Source organism: Pogona vitticeps, chromosome 3 (genome assembly GCF_051106095.1).
Source record: "Pogona vitticeps strain Pit_001003342236 chromosome 3, PviZW2.1, whole genome shotgun sequence".
NCBI lineage: Eukaryota > Metazoa > Chordata > Lepidosauria > Squamata > Agamidae > Pogona > Pogona vitticeps.
The window spans coordinates 164,934,684-164,957,070 of NC_135785.1; the positions used below are offsets into that span (position 1 = coordinate 164,934,684).

The 22,387-nt window shown below is 40.4% G+C and overlaps 1 protein-coding gene and 1 long non-coding RNA gene across 2 annotated transcripts in view; both read right to left on the reverse strand.

Moving 5' to 3' along the window:
* Window positions 1-22,387, reverse strand: part of NALF1 (NALCN channel auxiliary factor 1) — a 484,400-nt gene that overhangs the window by 298,887 nt on the left and 163,126 nt on the right. The gene's annotated exons all lie outside the window — the stretch shown is intronic.
* LOC144588487 (uncharacterized) overlaps window positions 1,502-22,387 on the reverse strand; it is a 42,683-nt gene continuing 21,797 nt past the window's right edge. The window contains exon 2 of the long non-coding RNA XR_013544073.1: window positions 1,502-22,206. This is a non-coding gene — a long non-coding RNA (uncharacterized LOC144588487). The remainder of the gene's footprint in view (window positions 22,207-22,387) is intronic.

Consider the following 22,387-nt stretch of genomic DNA (forward strand, 5'->3'; position numbering starts at 1 on the left):
AGTAATATCTGATGCCATCATGGCATATAAGATACAAGTACACAATGTGATCCTTGATGTAATCACGGAGAGCATAACTCGACGTTTTCTTGCTAGTGAAACACTGTATGCTGACTATGCATGCCTAGACCCTAGGAACTTTTCAAACATAAGAGAACAAGGGCTTCATATATCTGCAATGGAAGATTTAAGTAAAGTCTTGATCAAATTTAATGAGAATGCCACAGCTGAAAATTTGCGGTGTGAATTAACTAGTCTAGCTTTGCATTGGGACAAATTGAAGACATCAGCGCTAGAAGAATACACTGTAAGGGTGTCAAGAGAAACGCCCATGGAAGATCTAAGTCAACAATTTGATGAAATGGAGCTGTTAAATAAGCCATGTGCAACATGTAAGAACTGTGCCATTTGTTGCTATCAAATTCTACGGCGCTACAATTTATTAACAGATGCCTATAATGTGATAGGTCTAGCCTACAAATTCCTACTGACTCTATCATTTACTCAAGTTGCTTGTGAGAGAAGCTTCTCCACCTTGAGGTTCATCAAGAATCGACTGAGGAATACTGTATCCCAGGACCATTTGGATTCATTCATGTTAATGGCTACAGAAAAAGAAATCCTCATGAGTCTTGATGTGGATGCCATCATCAACAGAGTTGCAGAGAGTAGTGAAGCCCTGCAAAGTCTTCTTATTCCTTGATAACGTATCATTCCTAAGTCTTTCCAGTATCAGTAGTTTTCAAATTTAAAATGTTCAAATCATAAACGAGGTGGAAAGTTCTTGAGCCGAGCCTTTTGTTCCTGGTGGAAGTGTTGATGTAGGAGGATCTGCTACTTATGTCTTGTTCACATTGAACGTTTTGTTGCAGTTATGTTTAATGATCTAATGTTTCAATACATTAAAATAGCTCTAAGATCTCACATTGTACTGTTGGTGTTTTTTGTTTAGAGAGCACTAGCATTGACAAATTTAAACATTAAATTTTAATTACATTTTTTGTTAAACGTGATGATTTTATAGGTTTAGATTTCCTGATGCTCCTTGTTATTTATACAACCAGGGCAATGATTGGGATAGGGAGAACTCATAAGCATGTACCAATACCACTATACCAGCAACGCCCTTTCAGCGCGCCACAATATCGTGAATGGAGCCCACAACAGGTGGGCCTGTGTCCCCACAGCCGGTGGGCCTGTGCGCTCTAAATGCCAGGGCCGATTTTTGGTCCCAGTCCGGCCCTGCACGCAGACATAAGAATCATAAACAGCTTGAATTAAAAAAAAGTTTTAAAAGAGAATGGTGAGAGTAAGAGGATGTCCTTATTTAGAACAATATATTATGGCTCAAACCCTACTGCTTAAAATAGTAAATTGCAACTAGAGTAGGCTTACTGAATAAGTGAGTATTTAGTGAGTCATCTCCTCTGTAAATTCCACTGATATCTGGCCTGTTGAGACTTACAACAGGATTTCAGCCAGTTTTATCAGAATTGATATGTTTCTTTCTTTCTTTTTAATTGCTGCTCCTGAAGAGGCCTACTCAAACACTGCAGGGTTTGGCAAGCCCAGGGTGAGGACATACAAGCCAAGGGATTTCATTCAGAGCAGCACCCTTCCTGTTTCTCTGTTCTGTGAATTCGCTATATACATAAACCTCATCCACATTCCCCCCCCCCCATTTAAACACAGGGTATTTTTCTATAACCAGTGTTGTTGTCTATGTTTATGTAATGAAATAAATATATGAATAAACTACTAACATTGCTACATGAGTGCTTGTGTTTTGTTCTGCCTTTGAGCAAATGGAACACTGGAGAAATAATTAGCTCAGATTGCAGGGATTTGGTCCAAATCCTCTAGTCTAAACTGACAATTTCCTACTCTTTTAACAATTTCTTTACAAATATAATAATCTGTACTTCAGGCCACTGTCATTTTCTCATTTGGCTGATAATAGCTGAAAGCTCCACTTACAGCTTATTTCTTTTCTTCCATCCAAGTTCTTATGTTTCCAACACTAATATCACCCACCAAAAGAAAGAGTGGGAGAACAGTCCATGGAAAACTATCATACACATTCAAACAACCCAAACTATTCCTCCTCAGTGCATCCACAAATTAAGGTTGCTTAATTTGTGGATGCAAATTAAGCAGCTTCATTTTAAAGTTTTAGGTACACATCAAGGAAATGTGTAGTCCTCAAGATATTTGGGATGAGAACTCAATCATCTCTTACAATTGGCCACGATGTCTGCGGTTTCTCAGAACTGAAGTCCAAAATAATGAGGAAGGGGGAGCAAAGTCTCCCTATGTCTGGTGTAGCAAATGGTTGAGTATTTGTTTAGAAATCAAAGGCAACATTGGTAAATGAATGTTACCAGTCTCAAGCAAAAGCCACTTTATGCCTTCTCAGTTAAATTTACATTTCAGCTTGCTGGTTTAAATTATTTAAATTCAGGACAAAGACCCAAACATCCATTCACTGAAAGGCTTAAGTACCCAGTACGCAGGTTATACCAGATTTGAACATAGAGTCCTAAATAGGGGGAGATGGAGAGAGATACTGCTATCCTCACAAGTTGTGGTTATCTGGGAACTCCCTTGTATTTCCATGCCTCTTTTCCCCCTCCTCCTACTTCACAGGGAAAGGAATCACTTTCCTTGGCAATGGCTGCTCACCTGCTTTCCTATCTCTCTCCCATCTCAAGAAGGCATACAAGAGTATGAACCATATGTTCCTATTGCGGAGATTTCCCTGTCTGAGAAAGACAGAGAAATTCTACACTACTTTCTTAAGGATCTATTTTGCCCTTGCATCTTAGAAGGTCATAAACTTAAGTCAGAGAACACTGTACAAATACTTTCCTTTGTGCTGTGCCCTGTTGTCACATCCTGGAAACACAGAGAGATGCAGCAGTCTGCCCCAGGGATGCTTCCACTAGATGAGTAGGAACCTAGTATCTTGTACTGGCATTTTAGGTATTCACCACAGCAGGACTGGATTGGATCAGTGATAGTCTGAAGGGCCAGATGATAGTTCAACCTACACACATTCACACTTCCTGAAAATACCAACACCAGGAGTTCTACAATTGTCTAACACTGAAAAGAATGGATAGGTGATACTAGAGCTATATACTATAATAAAAATACAAGTAGTTGATGCTGCTTGCTGCAAAACCTACAGAGACAAAGACTGACCTGCTACTGAACACAGAAAACAAGCAGTTCATGCTTCTAGGAGAGGACACTTGTCTTCCTTCTGCTGGAACACAAACAGAATTCTTTGCTATTGTATTTTTTTTCCTTGATAAAACAAGCAACTAAATGACAAATCATGGCCATATGACTTTAGTCAGTTTTGAACACTCTTACTATGGTATAATAATCCTGAATGGACACAATGGAACACAGTGGAATAAAAAATATGTAGTACTGTACTTTTTGTGTCTAGAATGTGCATAGCAGAAATTCATATACTGTATTGAAATTCTTTCTACCCAGTGTTTTTAATTCCAGCAAATTTCCAATTCTGCTTGCAAAACATCACTAAAATGTAATGAAGCAGAAAAGAGAGAAACACAGCCACAAAATGATTGATGAAAAACAAAACCAGAAACACTGTTAACAAACAAAACTGTAAAGTGCCAAGGTAGTAAAACCTCAGAGGACACAATAAAATCAGTTCCCATGGTACATCTTAAAATGTTGGGAAACACTTCACTAGCCAAACATCTCTGGAGAAACCATGGCTACAATCTGTACTTCTGTCGGATCTCACTCCTTTCACAAAAATCAGCTCCCTTCCAACCTGCAGTTCTTTACTTCCACACCTCTGTTCTGTTTTTCTGTGAAAACCTCTGGAACAAAATTTTGGCAACACAGAAACCCGCAGTTGGAAGAGGAGAAGAGGAAACTACCAATTCTGCTGGCGTCATCACTGGCTGATGGCCTATTTGACTTATCATCCAGAAGAGAGGCATGGCCAAAGAAGGATCTCCGAGAAGAAACCTTGATGAAGACTAGGTTCATATGGAAGAAGCGGCCCTTTAGGCCATGGAAAACTTTCATTTATTTTCCATGAAATAATGTTATGTTTATTGGCAGCTTATTGCTTTCCCAGATTGCTTCTTAAAAAATGACATGGGGCCAATTTATTTATTTCAAAGAAAACTATGTCAAAATCAGCATCTTGAAATGAACCTGGAAACAGATTAAAAGCTTTTGATAATCTTCTGAGAACTTTGTAAGGTGGTCTATAACCTAACAAAAAAATAATAATCTAGCGACCATATTTTACGCTAGCAGAACACTTTCAAGAATATTCCCATATGTATAATACTAATCTATAGAAAAGGTGATTGGGGCGTGATTCACCATAGCCAGATTCTTATACCCTAAAAAAAGATATAGCTGACAGATGAGACAAAGCTGGGCAAAGGCTGTCCTGTCCACTTGGGCTATCTGACATTTGAGGAATAATATAACAAATGAAATAATACTCCCAAGCTGTGTACTCAGGAGAGAAGGCTACCCTATCTAGAGTAGACTGTATGCTCAATGTCAGGTTATATTGTTCACTAACAAGCAGTTTATTATGTTATGTAGTGTCAAGTTGAAGTCAACTTATAACAACTTTAATAGGGCTTTCAAGGTAAGTGAGATATTTAAGGAGTGATTTTATCATTTCTACACCCCTAAAATAAAACTAAAGAGTTTTCATGGCTAAGCGGAGATTTGAACCCACACATCCTGAATCCTAGTTCATCATTTCACTACACCACACTAAGAATGCAAAAAAATAAAATAAAATAAAAGTAAGGTATTTAAGGACTGGTTTTACAGTTCCACCCCACAGAGAATTTCCATGGCAGAGACAGGGAACTGAACCCAGATCTCCTGAGTCCTCATCCATTACTCTATCCACTACATCACAATGGGTAATCAGTACCTCCACCATTTCTGGAATGACCTTCAGTCTGTTCACCCATCACTGTGTATCAAGGCAACAATTCTGACTTCCACAACCTCCTTGGCACTCTTTGAAGAGGGGAGATGGAGCATTGTATCAGCAGTATATTGATGAGACCTAATTCTAACTCACATAAAGGGCACAGAGAGAGGGAGGAAAAACTCTGAGGAACACCATAGAACAAAGGTTAATGGATGAAGCAGTACTCCCTAATTATCATGTGACTGAATCAAAAGAACAAGGAAAGCATTCTTGTGAGGTCATTCATCTATCAAAATTGTGCTTTCTCACACTGGTTTCATTCTCTGTTGCTGCTCTAATGCATTTTTTTCTATTCCAATTACTAGTCTTTTCCCCTGCTGGATTAGTTGTATAGACAGCTCCAGCCAGCTAAGGATCCTGTAGTGAATGGGACGATGCCATAGTGTCGTGTTGCCAATCAGACTTGTCTTTGTGAAAACACCACTGAGGCTAAATTAAGCTGACTGAAGCTAAGGGCAATGATTTCTTGTTCAGTCACAAAGGTAACTGTAGCCAATTAGAGATTAATGAGATGTCCTGATATCAGGTAGAGAGTTAGATGTGACTATGTACAAAAAGAGAAAATTCAGAAAGAAGAAGAAAATATTTTACCTCCTAAAGAAGACAAAACCTTCAAAGCAGTCACTGAAAAGTGGTCAGGGGATGGATGGGCTCACACTGAAAAAGTGTGGCCTTAGAGTAACTTACAATAAGCATACGTAACAACAATTAAGTGCTGTCAAGTCAATTCTGACCCAACGGTAATATTTTCCAGAGTTTTATAGTACTCAGAAGATATTTACCATTCCCTATTTCTGGAGGCACTCCATTTCACTGGGCTATCCAGCCAACTCAAACCCAGAGAGAGAGAGAGAGACTCTTAATATCAGAGAAGAGAAAGACAAGGCAGATAAAATAACTCCATGGGAAGTTAAGAACTAGTAATGTTAATTTTAATTATTTACATTTAAAAGTCCATCTGTTTCTCTGAAAAAGAGTTCTTACTCTATTCACTTCAGACAGATAAAGAATTGATTTTACAATGAAAATAGATGCCTTTACAGTTTTGCTTTTATCTACAAATCATTACACATTTCTTTCTGTATTACTATATTTAAATGATAAACCATTTCAAGCTCTAAATATTAAACCAGAAAAAGCTAGGGTACATCTATGGAGAACAAAAACAACACACCCTACTGCATGGATTAATGCTAAAGAGTGTCTCCCACCAGGACAAGACTCTAGCTGGACCATCTGAAAATTCACTTAACAAATTTGAAGCAAAGAAATCAAAGAATAATCAAGTAAAATGGTGCTACCTGGATACTGGACAAATTTTCTGTGACTATAGAGAAATTAAATCAATTCAGCCCTCTTGTGTATGCAATTTAGGCCCCACCATGTGTACAAAAGACAACATAGCAAATGGCCAAGATGATGCTATTGAAGTAGCCCACTTCTGTTCAGAAAAGTCTAACTACCTTAATATTTTAATTTGCTTTTAATTTTATACATATTTAATCCATAATTTTATATTGTGCATCACCTTAATACATTACAAAGAAAGAACCTTATTTTAAGTTCTGAACCTACAAAGCTGTAAGTACGATAGTTGCTTAGAAACAAAGAAGAGTATGTAGTTATATTTTGAATCTTATCAACCTGAAGTTTAAGCCTTGACCTCACCTGCTTGAAGTGAACAATTCCATGAACCTTGGATAATTGGTGACACCTTTTAAAGTGGAGAAAGCGATTTTTCAGAGAGAGAGAGAGAGAGGTAGCATTAGGCAGCAAAGTATCAGGAGTCATGACTGATGTTGAGATCTTCATAATAATCATTCTCAATAGGTATTTATATTTATAAGAATATCACAAACTATTTTCACAATAACCTATTCTTTCAAGAGCACAAAAAAACTAGTATTAAGAACTTTCCTGATACATAATTAAATATACGAAAAGAACATCTATGTGTTTGGGAATGTTATTCTTTGTGGACTACCTTGTTTTTTACATGTATCATATACTTGTATGAGGGCTGAACTATCCCATCGGTATCCAACAGTGTATTTCCATGGCTGAGCAGGGATTTGAACCTTGGTCTCTATGTCCTACTCTTATGCTCTGTCCACATTACCACACTGTCTCTCTCAGTACTGTATATTTTTTTAAAAAGAAACTAGCCTATAGGAATACTGTGACAAGGGGAAAAAAACACCAACTGTCAATTTTTTTGTATCTAACAATTAAAGGCACTAAGTTTTGGGTTTTGCTCTGCTTTTAATACCAGTTCAATTACTTCAGCTGAACTATGGTCTGGATCACTAGTAACTACATGTCTTTATTTTGCTTGAAAGTTATTTTAAAAAGTTACAGTACATGTAGAACAAACAATTTTAAAAAGCTTCAATGTATTTAAATGTGTGGAAAGATTTTTTTCTAAAAAAATAAAGTATATTTGTCTTATGCCAAATGATACTAGCAGAAAGTGTTGGGCAGGAAAGTCTACAAATTGGGTTGCCATCGCTGAGATCGATGTCTCTCACCACCTGTGTCACCTCAGGTGGCAAAGGTCTCTGTAGAACAGCTCCTGATAATACTTCTACACATGGGGAGGTTTGTATGAGAATATTTGCTCTTTTAGGTGCCTGGGTCTAGAGCCAGGCACCAGCACTTTCCTCAGTATTTGGCAGTGGAATGGAAGCCAGTGAATTTCTCTATGTAACTGAGATATGTGTTCACACTGACCCATTCTAACCAACAGCTCAGCAACTGTATTTTCAATTAATTGAACAATCTTCAATTCATTAGAGTATTCAGTGCTAGTTGCTATTAAGCTATGGATCACTGTGATCAGATTATCTACTCCAGCAGATGCTGCAATTCAAATCCCCATCTATACCACTGAAAAGCACTTCTTGTCACAGAGGATGTTTCAGGTTTCAGCGACCGAGCTAAATCTGGGAGTGCTTCTGGGCTATAAGACTGGTCTGTTAGGGCAAGTGCAGTCATATCCAAAACAGGCTGAACACCATTTGTCTTGAACGGACAAAATACCTACACACAGAATCCTTCCATTTTTGGGACTAAGTCTGAATGTATTGTTCCTCATTTACTAATTAATAATCCCATACTTCAGCACATCTACTGACTCCCTGAAATTAGATGAAAAAGGAAGATAGTGCTATGCCTTGTCAGCCTACTGATGAAAAACCTCACAAAAATCCCCAAAGAATATTTTACTAAATAAAGGTTAGAAAGCAAGGTGGAAGAAAGTCTTCCAGAGTTGCACAACACGAATAGAATGGGATTAAGCAGTAGTCTCCCCTAACCATAATATTCTGGAATAAATCCAAAGGATGCTGAGAAGCAGTGTGGTGTCAACAACCTTAGTTTTCTCAAAGTCCTACAAATGGCAAATTTAAGCAGCAAAGAATTGGAAGTTAGTAGCCAACCAGACAAATTTATGTCTGGTGAATTTGTCATTTATTAGCTTGGACAGTACCTGTTGATTCAAGTGACTCCAGTGAGAAAAAAACACAGGATTTGAAGGGATTTGAGGTCTTTTATGTGTGGTATCTGATGATCTGTGACAGCTCATTCATCCACCTATTGCTCTACCTGATATTGCAATTGTTATGCAATATGAATGCATGCATAAGGAGCATACACCTGCCCACAGCCTTTGCACATCCAAGTGTCTCAGCTACTGGGAGAAGGAACACAAGCAAATATATCATTTGAAGTGTTTAAACCATCCAAAGTAATGCCCAGTGAATGATGCTGCCACTCCTGTAGCACAGAAACATTTTTGCACTTTCACAGCCTGAACAGACATGTAGGATAGAATGCCATAAAGATCAGAGGACTTGTACTCTTTAGTCATTCATACACTTGTACCGTGCTCTGTATGTTTAGCTGGTACATTGCCATTTCGTCTTGAAACTCTGCACATGTTTAGTAGAGTGAAACACCTTAATAGGGACGGGATGAAGCAATAATTGCATGCCTTACAAAGCTGTTTTTCTGACCAAGAATAACTACAGTAATTTTCATGCAAAGTTTAGCTCCCTAAAAGAGAAACCAATATCTTCTCTATGTATGACATCTCATTTGTGTAAAAAAGAACAAAACCCCTCCCAGATTCATCCACTGGTCATTTAGTATAATAAATCATCTCAATGCACATTGCTGCTGTGAAGACTTAAATATCCAAGACCAGCTTTGGGCTTCCTGCTTCAAGTGGAGGTGCCCTATATTTTTCTTATTAACATTTTCTTTTCTGTCTCCTATGAGGGTGAACCCTTGATGTATGTGTGCATGTCCGCTTGCCACCAGAATGTCAAGTAGATATTCTAATTGATCTCTTGCTGTTTTGCTAGTCTCAATTAGGAAGCTGCATCACTAATTTTTTCTTATAGCTAACAGATTTTCATTACAAGCTACATGGCCATTCTGTTGTCATTGTTTTTTGCCTTTGCATTGCAAAAACCTGCAAAAGTGCTTTGTAATTCTTTACAACCTCTACAGTATGTTTCGCAATATTAAACTATACATTCACAGATCAAAACTTCCAAGTATATCACAAATAGAAGAGATAATTAAACACAACTTCCAATGCTTGGAGTTTTTTTTTCTGTCTGTTTTGTCAGATCATTTCCAGCAGGATATTTTCTTGTTGTTAAAATCTTTTCATGCAAGGGCATTTCAGAAAGTGTTTGGAGACATAATTACTTAATATTCAGAATATCCCTTCCAGGCATCTCATTGGAAGAAATTATCCTTCCCCTAAATCCATACTGTCATTTTGCAGATTTTAACAACAATAAAACACACAGCACAACCAATAGGTCTTGAAATTACTATCTGTCAAACATGTTCCTCCAAGTGTTCTTCTTGAGCATATTTTTTTCAATAAATATTGTTGCATAAAACATATTCTGTTTTCCATGAAATATGCAGGAAGATATCAAAGAGCTCACTGATCCACACAATTTAAATGTCAATAAAGCTTGTTCTTCTGGTATGATGGTAATTTGTGTTGACAATTATTGCCTTCCCCCAAAACTAATATGATCACACGAATTATTTGTTTTCTAGATTTTTCTTTGTTATTTGTCTAAGGCAATGAGAGCCATCTATACTTTCTGATGCGTTACCATGCAGGACCCAACTGTAACTTCTGTTTTCACTGTAATATAAAATATTGGATTGTAAGACTAGGAAACATATCATATTGCAATATCTCCATCCTGCCCTGTTCAATGGATCTGTCTTTGTGACTTTACAGATGTCTTGCTATAATCAGTCCAAGAGATGCTAAACAGAACTGTAGAAAGCAGTGCATGTAATGTGTTGTAGTGCTTACTGTGTTACATGAGACTGACTTGGGCAGTCTGATAGATAGCTCAATGATTAAAACATCTCGCTGCGGCACCAGAGGTTGGGAGTTCAATTCCCCACTGTGCCTCCTTGACCTGGGCTGGACTTGATGATCCACTGTCTCCCTTCCAGCTCCACAGTTCTAATCTATATGCAAGTCTTCTCTGAGCCATTGAACGCAAGACCTCACCACTCTTTCTCACCCTGACCTACCTCACAAGACTGTTACAAAGATAACACAGCAAGGAAAGAAAAGTACCTGTACACAATGCTGAGGACACTGGAGGAAAGGAAGAATACAAATATGCTAAATAAATAAAGCAGCACACATATATTTTTTAAAAAACTCAGAAGGGAGGGAGATAAGCAGTTAACTTATAATGCAGATTTAAGCATATAAATTATATATGCAGAAAGTACATTTGCAATTGTTATATACTGTGAGCAAGCAAATGAACCGCCTATATAAGTTTAGCCTCTATTCCTATCTTACTCAACCTAGTATCCCCTGCTCAGTTTATCACTGTGATACAGCAGCCGGATCCTAACAAACAAAATGAGTTTGGTTGCCTTGCAACACTATTAGCAGGTATATCCCAGTCTCTAATAACAGATCCTATTAGCAGTTGCACAACAGATTGTTAGACAATCAAGTGGCAGAACAACAGCATTTATTTTCAGGGCTTATTAGACATACAAAATTCTGACACAAAGTCTGTTAGGGATATCAAAGAGCAATATGAATAAATAAATGTACTAAAACAATGGACATCCAGCAAAAATGAAAGTACTCTTCTGCTTTCTCCAATTTTTTTCATTGCATAATCTTGCCAAGTTGTTAAGCAGGGAAAGTGGTTCGTTTCTATGGTCCCTGCTACTCCCACACATATGCTTGCTGACAATCAAATTAAGCTAGAGAACTCTTCTAATTGTGTGCCTGATGCTGAAGCAGTTCGCATTTCACCACAGCCAAAACAGAAGAGAACCCAACTATTGCCTGTGCCCACACACCACCACAACCCAATCATATGTGCTGAGAGAAACCCACCAGTTCTGCAAAAGCTCATGAATAAGCCAACGTTTCAGAGCTGACCTGATTCTGCTTTCTGTTAACAGCTGACTTGCTCCGCAGTATATCCTTAGTCTGGGGGAAAAGGGGATTATACATAAATGATGGAGCATTTTTCTGCTATAAAACTTCTCATGAGACAGATATTCTTCTATAAGGGCACAAGTGGAATGTTATGAAAAGTGTCCACATCCCATAAGCAAATGCTTTTCTGTCTCCCATGAAATAATAATAATAATAATAATAATAATAATAATAATAATAATAATAATAATAATAATAATAATAATAACAACAACAACAACAACAACAACAACAACAACAACAATTAACAACAATAACAATAACAACAACAACTACTACTACTACTACTACTACTATTACTACTACTACTACTACTACTACTATTATTATTATTATTATTATTATTATTATTATTATTATTATTATTATTATTATTATTATTATTATTATTATTATTATTATTATTATTATTATTATTTCATCTGCATTCACTTTGCATAGATTTATTTTCATATGCATAGTATTTAACAGCGAGTGAAAAACAACAGACTCCTAATTATCCTGCAACCAAAGATACAGTACTTTTAGAATATTCAGTTATGTGCCTCTCTGGAAAAATTATTAATTCTCAGCATATAATGTGCTTAAAGCATAAACAAAAGAGACAGTTCCCAGCCCTCAAGGACTTTACATTTTAAGAGCAGTGCAAGGAAACAGAAGGAAAAGGAGGATATAAGGACAGTGACATTAGGTCTGGTTCATAACAGAAACAGGACCTCCAGCAGACAGCAAATCATCACAAGTTCCAAACTACAAGGCTGTGTGAGTGGAAGTTACATATGGGCAGGCAGGGTGTGTGAGAGATTTATGTAGCAGTCAGGAAAATAAATCTAAAAACAAGACAAATCATAGATACAGCAGAATGAAAGGGTGTAGGATTTCTCATTCACATATTTTAACATTCCTTAGAAAAGAGCATGCCCAGCATTTTAAACAACTTAGAACTGAACAGCGGACAGATACCGCAAGACCACTCTTTAGGGTGTTTTTGTTTTGTTTTTTATTTTCCCTACCTGTGAAGTTAATATCTCGTAGCTCATCATCATGAAAAAAAAAAAACATATTATATTTGATAGCTTAACCTTTAATAGTTAAAAAGTGCCAAAGCCTCATTTAGCTCAGTAGAATGTTATATTATATAAGAATGGACAAAAAAAGAGGTTACCTACCTGTAACCATAGTTCTTCGAGTGGTGCTCTGTGAATTCACACATATGGGTCTTGTCTGCGCCTGTGCTGACATTCTCAGAAGATTCTAGGGCCAAAAATAACAATTTTATGGTGTGATTCCCCCATGAGGTACATGATTCTTCCACCCACCACTCCTCTCAGTTCCTAAAATTTGTTCGCTGGGCAAAAAGTTACAGAATAATTGTTAGAATACCCATGATGGACAGTGGGGAGGATGGGTGGGTAGTGTGAATTCACAGAGGACCACTCGAAGAAATATGGTTACAGGTAGGTAACCTCTTTTTCTTCTTCATGGCCTCTGTGAATGCACACATATGGGTGACTAGCAAGCTTCACTTACCGGTAGGTGGGACGTCATGGTAGGAGGGATGTCAGCACAGTTCTGCCAAATGAACCATTATGGCGCGCTCTGACAACTAGTTGATACTGCTTCACAAAGGTCAACGGTGTGGACCATGTTGCAGCACGACATATATCAGGATCTCAGTTCCACGATGGAAGGCAACCGAAGTGGACAGAGCTCTGGTGTAATGAGCTGTCAGACGTTCGGGAGGTGTTTTCCCTGATATTTGGTAGGATAGAGAAATAGTTTGAAATATTCACCTTTAGATAGAGAAGAAGCAGGAACGCCCTTATGAGGTCCATGAAAGCAAACAAACAGTTTATTGGTCTTTCTGAGGCTTTTTGTCCTGTCTAACTAGAAAGCAAGAGCTCTTCTTACATCGAGGGTGTGGAGCATGTGCTCTAATGGAGGTGTTGGAGACTTAAAGAAAGATGACAATATGATGGGTTGATTGATGTGGAAATCAGACACAACTTTAGGTAGAAATGAAACATCAAAGTATAAAGTCACCTTGTCAGGGTGAAACTGGGTGAAAGGTGGGTCGGCTCGAGGAGCAGCAAGTTCACTAGCCTGTTTGGCAGAAGTGATAGCGATGAGGAATACCGTTCTGAAGGTAAGTTGTTTCAGGTTAGAAGACGACATGGGCTCGAAGGGTCACACATTAATGCATTGAGGACCAGCTGGAGGGACCACTGAGATACAATACATTGAAGTGGAGGATGGATGTTGGTGAGTCCTTTAAGGAATTTCTTGACCGTAGGGTGGGCAAACAACCTCGCAGAAGGTTTGTTGTCTGGTTGATGGGTGACAATGGCAGATATACAGTGGTGCCCCGCATAGCGAGCGCCCCATTTAACAACAAATCTGCATAGTGATACGGATTTTGTGATCGCAAAAGCGATCGCATTGCAATGCTTTGAATGGGTAAACATCGCATTGCGATGATCGGTAAGCATTTTGCTTACCGATTTTCGCATTGCAATGTTTAGAAAACAGCTGATCGGCGGTTCCAAAATGGCCACCGGAAAAAATGTCCGCCCGCAGCGTTTTTGCGCCCTGTCCTTGCTTACCGGACAGCAAAAATGGCAGCCGGATGGAGGATTTCCACATAGCGGTGAGTTTTTCCCCCATAGGAACGCATTAAATGTGTTTTAATGCGTTCCTATGGGGTTTTTTGCCCCGGATAGCGACGATTCCAGATAGCGACGATTTTCCTGGAATGGATTATCGTCGCTATGTGTGGCACCACTGTATATACCTTTAAGGTGAAGAAAGATAATCCTAAATCGAAGAAATGGAGAAGGAAGGAAAGGAAAGTCTTCAAGGAAACAGAAATAGCAGGTAAGTTGTTTTCTGTTGTACATTTGATGAACGATTTCCACTTATTTTCATATAGGGCTCTGGTGGACGGCTTACGGGCTTGGTCTAAAATAGCCCTTAACCTGGGAGTATCCTCCAGGCCGTGAGACTCAGGGACGTCAGGTCTGGATGGTGGATCATCCCTTGGTTGAGTGAGATTCGGCAGTAGAGGAAGACGGAACGAGTCTGTTGATGTTGATGTGAAGTGAGTAAACCACGGTTGTCTGGGCCATTTTGGAGCTATGAGGATCGCATTTGCGATCATTCAGAGCTGAATGATTACTCTTTGAATGAGCGGTATCGGAGGGAATAGGTAGAGGAAGTCCCTGGACCAGTCCACCATGAATGCATCTCCTATGGAATTGGTGTCCGCTCTGGCTTGGGAGCAAAAGACTGTACACTTGCTGTTTGTTGTTGATGTGAAGAGGTCAATGGTTGGAGTGCCCCAATGGAGACAGAGTTGACAGAATATGCCGTTGTTCAGGGACCATTTGTGTGTCCCTGAGGGTAGGCGACTGAGATGATCTGCCATGAAGTTGTCTTCTGTCGAAATGTGTACTGCTATGGGGAAGATGTGGTTTCGATAACACCACTCCCATAAGTCAACAGCCAAGTACAAAAGGGAGGGGGAATGGGTACCTCTCTGCTTGTTGACATAATATAGCGCTGTCCTGTTGTCTGTTGCAAGTTGCATGACTGGACCCTTGATGCGGGGAAGGAAGGCATGGAATGCTCTGATGATTGCCAACAGTTCTAGGTGGTTGATATGAAGGGTTTAATCTTGTTTTGACCACAGGCTGTGGACCTTCTGATGAAGGCAGTGTGCTGCCCTCCCTGAAGGGCTGGCATCGGTCATAACCTGAACTGTTGGTTGAAGATGGGAGAAAGGTCATCCGATAAGCAGGTTTGGGAGATAAGCCCACCATTGAAGTTGATCTGCTAGCTCTTGAGTAACAGTTAGTTTCATGGATGGTGGGTCTGCTATGGGGTTGAAGAGAGACAGGAGCCAAGCCTGAAGTGCTCTCATCTTGAGTCTTGCATGCTGTATCACTGAAGTCATTGAGGCCATGAGCCCGAGAAGATGTCGTGCGTGGTGGGCAGACACCTTCCCTTGAGGTTGAAAGGGGGCAATTGCTTTGCATATTTTTAGAATTCCTTCTTGTGGGAGGAATGCTCTGGTTTGCGGTGAGCTAAGACTGGCCCCGATGAAGGAGACTGTTTGGCATGGTTGCAGGTGAGACTTTGTGAGGTGGATATCGAGCCCGAGTCTGTGAAGTGTATGGAGGGTGGTATCTCTTGCTGCTATGGCATCGAGGTATGATGTTGAGACGATGAGCCAGTCGTCGATGTAGGGGTAGACATTTATGCCCTGAAGGTGTCGGAAGGCTGCGATTGGTGTCATACACTTTGTGAAGGCTCTTGGGGCCATAGACAGTTCAAAGAGAAGGGCACAGAATTGGTATACAGTGTTGTTGAAATGGAATCGGAGGTATTTTTGATGGGAAGGATGTACGGAGATGTGGAAGTAGGCATCTCGTAAGTCGATTATGATAAACCAGTCTCCCTGTGAAAGCAAGGGGATAATAGTGTCCAGTGTAAATAGTTAGTTTATGGGGTCGAATGAAATCGTTAAGGTGTCTCAAATCTAGAATAGGACATAGTCCACCATTCTTCTTTGGAATCATGAAGTATTTTGAATAGAAACCATAGTATCATAGTGGGAGAAACTGGAGTAACAGCATGTTTGGATAGGAGAGAAGAGACCTCTTCTTGGAGAGTAGGGGAGAATGGCGTGGAGTGGATAAACCCCAAGGGGGGTAGCTCATCAAATTCAATCCTGTAACCTTGAGCAATGATGGAGAGAACCCATCTATCATTCATGATAGTATGCCAGTGATGGAGAAAAGGTGCCAACCTAGTTTGAAAGGGGGCTTGGAGTAACTGAAGGGGGCAAAAACTTTGAGATGTGTCATTAGTATGGCTTACCCTTCCTAGGGTTCTTGAGAAAGGGTTGACATTGGCGTGGCTAGCACGGGGAACAAAAGATCTGCCAGATTGTTGAAAACGGTATTGCCTGTATGGATGGAACTGTTGGAATTGATGCTGTGGGTAGGACCGTGTATATGACTGGTTGGTTCGGTACTGGGATCGTTGAAAGCCATGGGATGGTTGGTATGAGTAAGATTTTGCTGTCTTTCGTATCTTATGGATGTTTTCCATGGTCTCATCAACCTTGAGATGGAAAAGGCCCGTACCGTCAAAGGGCAGATCTTCAATTTGTGTCTTGGTCTCATCTGACATTGTGGAAGATCGTAACCAGTCATGGTGCTGAATGGATATAGAGGAGACTAAGGTCTTATATGCAGCCTCTGCTGCATGTCTAGCCACAATTCTCTGGTGTTTAGCATTGACTACAGCTTTGGAGTGAGTGTTAATTAAGTCAATTTTAATAGATTCTGGTGCTGATTCAAGAAGGGGTAGAACTTTGTTCCATAGGTAGCGTTGGTATGCCCCCATTGCGGCTTGATAGTTAATGTTTCTCAATAAGAATGACTGCAAGGAATAGATCCTTCGACCGAGGATGTCAATTTTTCTTCCCTCTTTGTTCATAGGTGTAAACTTGGATCTGTTGTGTCCGCGAGATTGACTGGACTCCACTATGATCGAATTAGGTAGTGGGTGCTTATTGAGAAATTGATATCGGCACCATGGGTTTTGTAAAGGTTGTCAGTCCTTCGTGAAATTTGCATCATGGAAGGAGGTTTATCCCAGGTTTCCTTGATGAGTTTTAGCACAGATTTATTGAAATTTAAACTGAGTGGTGGAGATCTATCTTGGTGGATGTCATCAAACACCGGATCGGCCTCTGGTGACGGCAGTTCTTCAGTATTGAGTTGTATTGCTCGAGCCATTCTGGAGATAAGTTGGGAGTATGAAGAAAAGTCCTCCGAGGGAGAGGACGGGTGATTATCTCACATGTCATCAAGAGGGGTAGGGAGGTCTGGGGATGAATTGAAAGGGATCTTGGAGTGATCGTCCTCAGATGGAAAGCCTGGGTCAGGAAAAGGAGGAAGAGGTTCATGGTACCAAGGCTCGTGAAATTCTGTAGGCTCCAGAGGGGTTTGAGTAATGTGCAATGGTTGAGATGGAATTGAGCGGTCATGTTTCTTCGATTGCGACGTCAACTTGGATCGTTTGGAGGGTTGAGTTGGAAGCAATGTTGATATAAGCGGTACAGATTTATGAAATCGATGTTGAGCCTTTGATGAAGATGGTTGAGAGCGGTCGGGTGTACAATGAGCCCGTTTCTGCTGTTTGGAATGGTACTGTTCGAAGTGAGATTGACATAAGGATGGGTCAAAGAACTGGTATGGCATCATGGGGAACAAGAAATAGTCTCCGTATAGTGTCATGGGCTGTGGTGGAGAAATATGCCTCTGCTTTTCCATACGCTTCCTAGAGGAGGAAGGAGGCGTGTCAGGATCTGATGCTGAACTTTCCACTGCCTGCCCTGATGCAGAGTTGGAGTGGGCTAAGGCCGGGCTTGACGGAGGCGCAGCCGCAGAGAAGCCAATGCAGTGTCATATTTGATGCCATGGTAAAGGCTATGAGTTGTTGAGCCTCATCTCTGTTGGAGTTAAAGTCATGGGCCTCTCTCGAGGACTTCTCTAAGATGGGCGAGGGTAGAGAAGGCTGTGGAGGGTCAACACGAGAAGATTTGTCTCACTTAGGCTTCTTTACAGTTGATTTAGTCTTCTTTTTCTCAGTGGGATCTTGTGCGCGGGAAGACAACTTAGTGGTGGAGGACGATTTTTGTTTAACAGCAGATTTTGTTTTGTGTGCAGGCTCTTTAGGTGGTAAAACGGATGTCCCTGACTCAGAAGCAGGCTGTCCCAAAGCGAGCCTTTTGCAAGAAGAATTGGGGGGGGGGTCTTACCCCCTCCGTGGATGGTGTAGGAGGGTTCATTGCCATTTGGCAGAGGTAAGATCTCAGCTTTTGCAGTCTTTGCTTCAAAGCTGGCCTTGTAAGATTTTTACAGGCAGCACAAGAATGATTTTCGCCCAGACAGAAGAGGCACTTGTTGTGGCCGTCTGAGAAAGCAATTCTATTCGCACAATTAATGCAGCATTTGAAAGGTGCCGGAGAGGTCATAAGAAGGGAGAGCAGAGTAAGGGGATGCCGACCGGGGGGGGGGGGGAGAGGAGGGATCAAAAGGTGGGAAAGCAAAGAAAACACAGCGAAATGAAGGCAGTAAACAGATTGAGTAATTAAAGAATAAGATTGACAAATTAAGAGAGGAAATAGTCTCAATAGAGAGTAACGGCTAGCTCAATCTTTCCAGAGAACCATACAGCTCGGTGGAAAAAAGGAACTGAGAGGAGTGGTGGGTGGGAGGAGCATGTGCCTCATGGGGGAATCACACCATAAAATTGTTACTTTTAGCTCTAGAATCTTCTGAGAACGTCAGCGCAGGCGCAGACAAGACCCATATGTGTGCATTCACAGAGGCCACAAAGAAGAATTAAGATTAATGGCAAAATATCACAGTGTTGGCTTAAATCTTGAATTTAGCTTACTGATATGATTAATGCTCCTATCAGTTACCAATGTGCAACAAACATTTCAGTACTTTCATGAGACTGCTAATTGCTAATAAATACAGACACAAGAGTGCTGTGTGTACATAGTGTTCCAGCTGCAATTTGCCCAGGGGTAAATGCCAGCTGTCCACACATTATGCTAGAGGCATTGCACCTGATTCTTGCTTGCTACTAGTTGAACAGCCCCTAGATATTGCTTACAGTTAGGTACAAAGCTGCCTAGAAACACATTTCTTGTTGCAGCATCCCTGAATCAAGATATGCACTCACAATTTAATTAAGTGTCCACTCATTTCACTAGGCTTATGCACACTTAAGCCTACTGCACTGTGGCCACTGTATTCAATTCAAGCAATAAATGTTCCAAAAGGTATTTCCAGACAACTACTGCTTTCATTAAACTCTATCCCCACACAGCTGTGGCTTCCATGTTATCCCCCCACCCCCCATGAATGTTGAGGGGGGATCTTTTTATTTTGGCTGCTGTTCACAGGTCTGCAGCTCTACCTTTGAATCTTGCCACCATCAGCAAACTTGTGGATGAGGCAGAATGGAAACTGCAGAGTGAAAATTGTGATTTTCTACCTCTTCCCCCACCTAAGACTAGCTTTGCTGGAACATATCTGAGGGATTCCAGAATTGATGTTTCTGTGTTTCAACATTTCTAAAAGCAAGAAAATTCCCTGAAATGTAGGGGTGGGTGGGTTTCCAGTTGAAGCAGAAAATTTGGGGTGAAGTTGAAGCAGAAAATTTGGGGTGAAGTTATACTACCAAAATGCAGACCATAGATCAAAACACACACACACATACCCTTGTCCATGGCACGCAGAACATGGATTCAACACCAAAAGTAGAATATTTCAAATAGAACATTTTGTACTCAGAGTAATCTCACAATGTTTGTACTGTGATATAATCTAATAGATCAGAGTCCATTTATCCAACTCTGTCATCTCTAACAACAAGTATTTTCTGAGGGTTTGTTAGAGAAAACCAGACTGGCAATGAGATAGCCATTTTCCTTTAATGACACATTCAATATTTATATCCTTCTCGAAGAACCTGTTGTGATTAATAGTTTATTAGAGAAATAGAACATGGCCCCAAAGGCTTCTTTTTAATGTGAGCTTTTAGTTGAGGATCTGCTCAATTAACTATTATACCAAAATGCAGTGGGGAGAGCTAGCACATGAATATCAGATCACAAGAAGTTGTCTGCAGCTGGCTGAACACTGAAACAGAGCAAAACAAACAAACAAAAACCTCCTGCACTCATCCAGCAATTTGAAGAGAACTGGAGGAGATGGAGAAGAATGTGGACTCGGGGAGGGGGGAGTCAGTGATTTCTCTCTCTCTCTCTCTCTCTCTCTCTCTCTCTCTCTCACACACACACACACACACACACACACACGCACGCACGCACGCACGCACGCACGCACGCACGCACGCACACACACACAACACTTTCAGGCTTCTTGCTCAGGAGGGTGGTCTTGTAAAATATGTGGCTATGAAAGAATCTCAATTCAAAAGCAATACTGGTTGCATCTTGCTGTTGGAAAGGTAAGGTTTGTGGACAAAACTAAATGCAGTCAGTTCCAGTTGGAATTGCCAGCCTCTTCCAGTAAACACTTTTTCATTACCTGGACAAGAGAAATCTCATCATTTCTTGCACCAGCATTTAAAACATTGTTTTTGGGGGGAGGGGTCAGCAGAACTTTGAACTTTCTGATGGCTGCAGCATAAGGTAGTAGAAAATACAGATACCACTCATTAATATGAAGGGCATGCACTTATAAAATTCAGCCTCAATATTCCTTTAAGATATTTTGAAATTGTTCAGTCCTTGCCCCCCTCCCCCCCTTATCATACTACTAACACTGCTACTACTTTCCAGGTGTATACTATATTGGCCTAGAGTGGTCCTGAGGGACTAGATAGGCGGGATATAAATAAAATAAATAAATAAAATATATTGCTATCTACTACATGGTCAATACATCTTCCCCAAGAAACTTTACACTAAGTCCACAATGACTTTTGAATTTTGTCTCACAAACATAAACCACCTCCTGTATGGCAAACCGCTTTTGAAATTAAAGGGAACTTCAAAACTTTTGCAGTTAACATTAAGGAGACAGTAGCCAAAAACAAAAAGAGACAACAAAAATAGTATTACTGTAATCTCCTTGCATAAAGTGTTAACCCAAAATCTGACACACATTTATCCAGAAGCAAATCCCATTAGGTTAAGGAGAATTAGCAAAGGAAAAAAATGTTTGAGATCTCCTGTGAAGCTCTCTTGAAAATGCTGAACCAATCTCACTATTTTAATACCTGCAACTACATCCTTTTCTAAGACAGCAGCTGTTATTTACTTTTTTTGCAAACTATTCGTTAATTGCCAAGAGGCAGATAACATCATGTCTAATTTGGCACTAATTTCTCAAAAATAATGGCGAACCATGTATGCTTTCCAGTAAAGAGTGTGAGACTTCCACACCTCTGTAGGAGGAACACAAATGTATATTCAAACCTTTAAAAAAATGCTGCAGCACTGCTGTAGCAAAAATATAAAGTAACCACAATCCTTGAACTCTTTTCACTCGTTTTGTAAAAACTGGCCTCCTGACAAAAAAGAAAACCCTCAGGTTTATGCTGTCAAGGAAGAAAGAAGCAATCACATCTCCTACGTTATCCCAAGAAATGTTAGGTATTGTTAAGCAAGACTGTGAAGCTAGTTGGACGGTGAATTTATCTGCAGATTTTACTTCACAGACTGTTTTTTCTCAAGGTGACACCCTAGACCAGTGGTCCCCAACCTTGGGCCTCCAGATGTTCTTGGCCTACAACTCCCAGAAGCCTTCACCACCACCTCTGCTGGCCAGGATTTCTGGGAGTTGGAGTCCAAGAACATCTGGAAGGCCCAAGGTTGGGGACCACTGCCCTAGACAACCTACAGGCCTGCCCTCCCTCCATTTGTTCACCATTGTTTGGAAGGAACAACCGATTGGAGTTTGTCTGCTGTTACAACTGCCATCATTCAGCTTATGATTTGGGGACACTTTTGCTAGTTGATTTGCACTGCTACCCACCCACCCATGCTACCTTCATTGCCTGCTCACAGCTACAAGTTGGTTCCTTCTCTATCCATCTGTCCACAGTTGTTGCCACCATCCTGTAATGGTGACAAACTACAGTGAGTGCTCTTCATTGAGCAGGGCACACAAAGCCTGTTCTGGAGGAGGGTGGTACACCATTCGGGAGTGGAGTCGTCCCCTCCAACCCCCCCCCCCCAGGCTCTGTTCACAAACTGCATATGCCCCTGAAGGGAAGTCTGACTTAAATCTGGGTTCAAT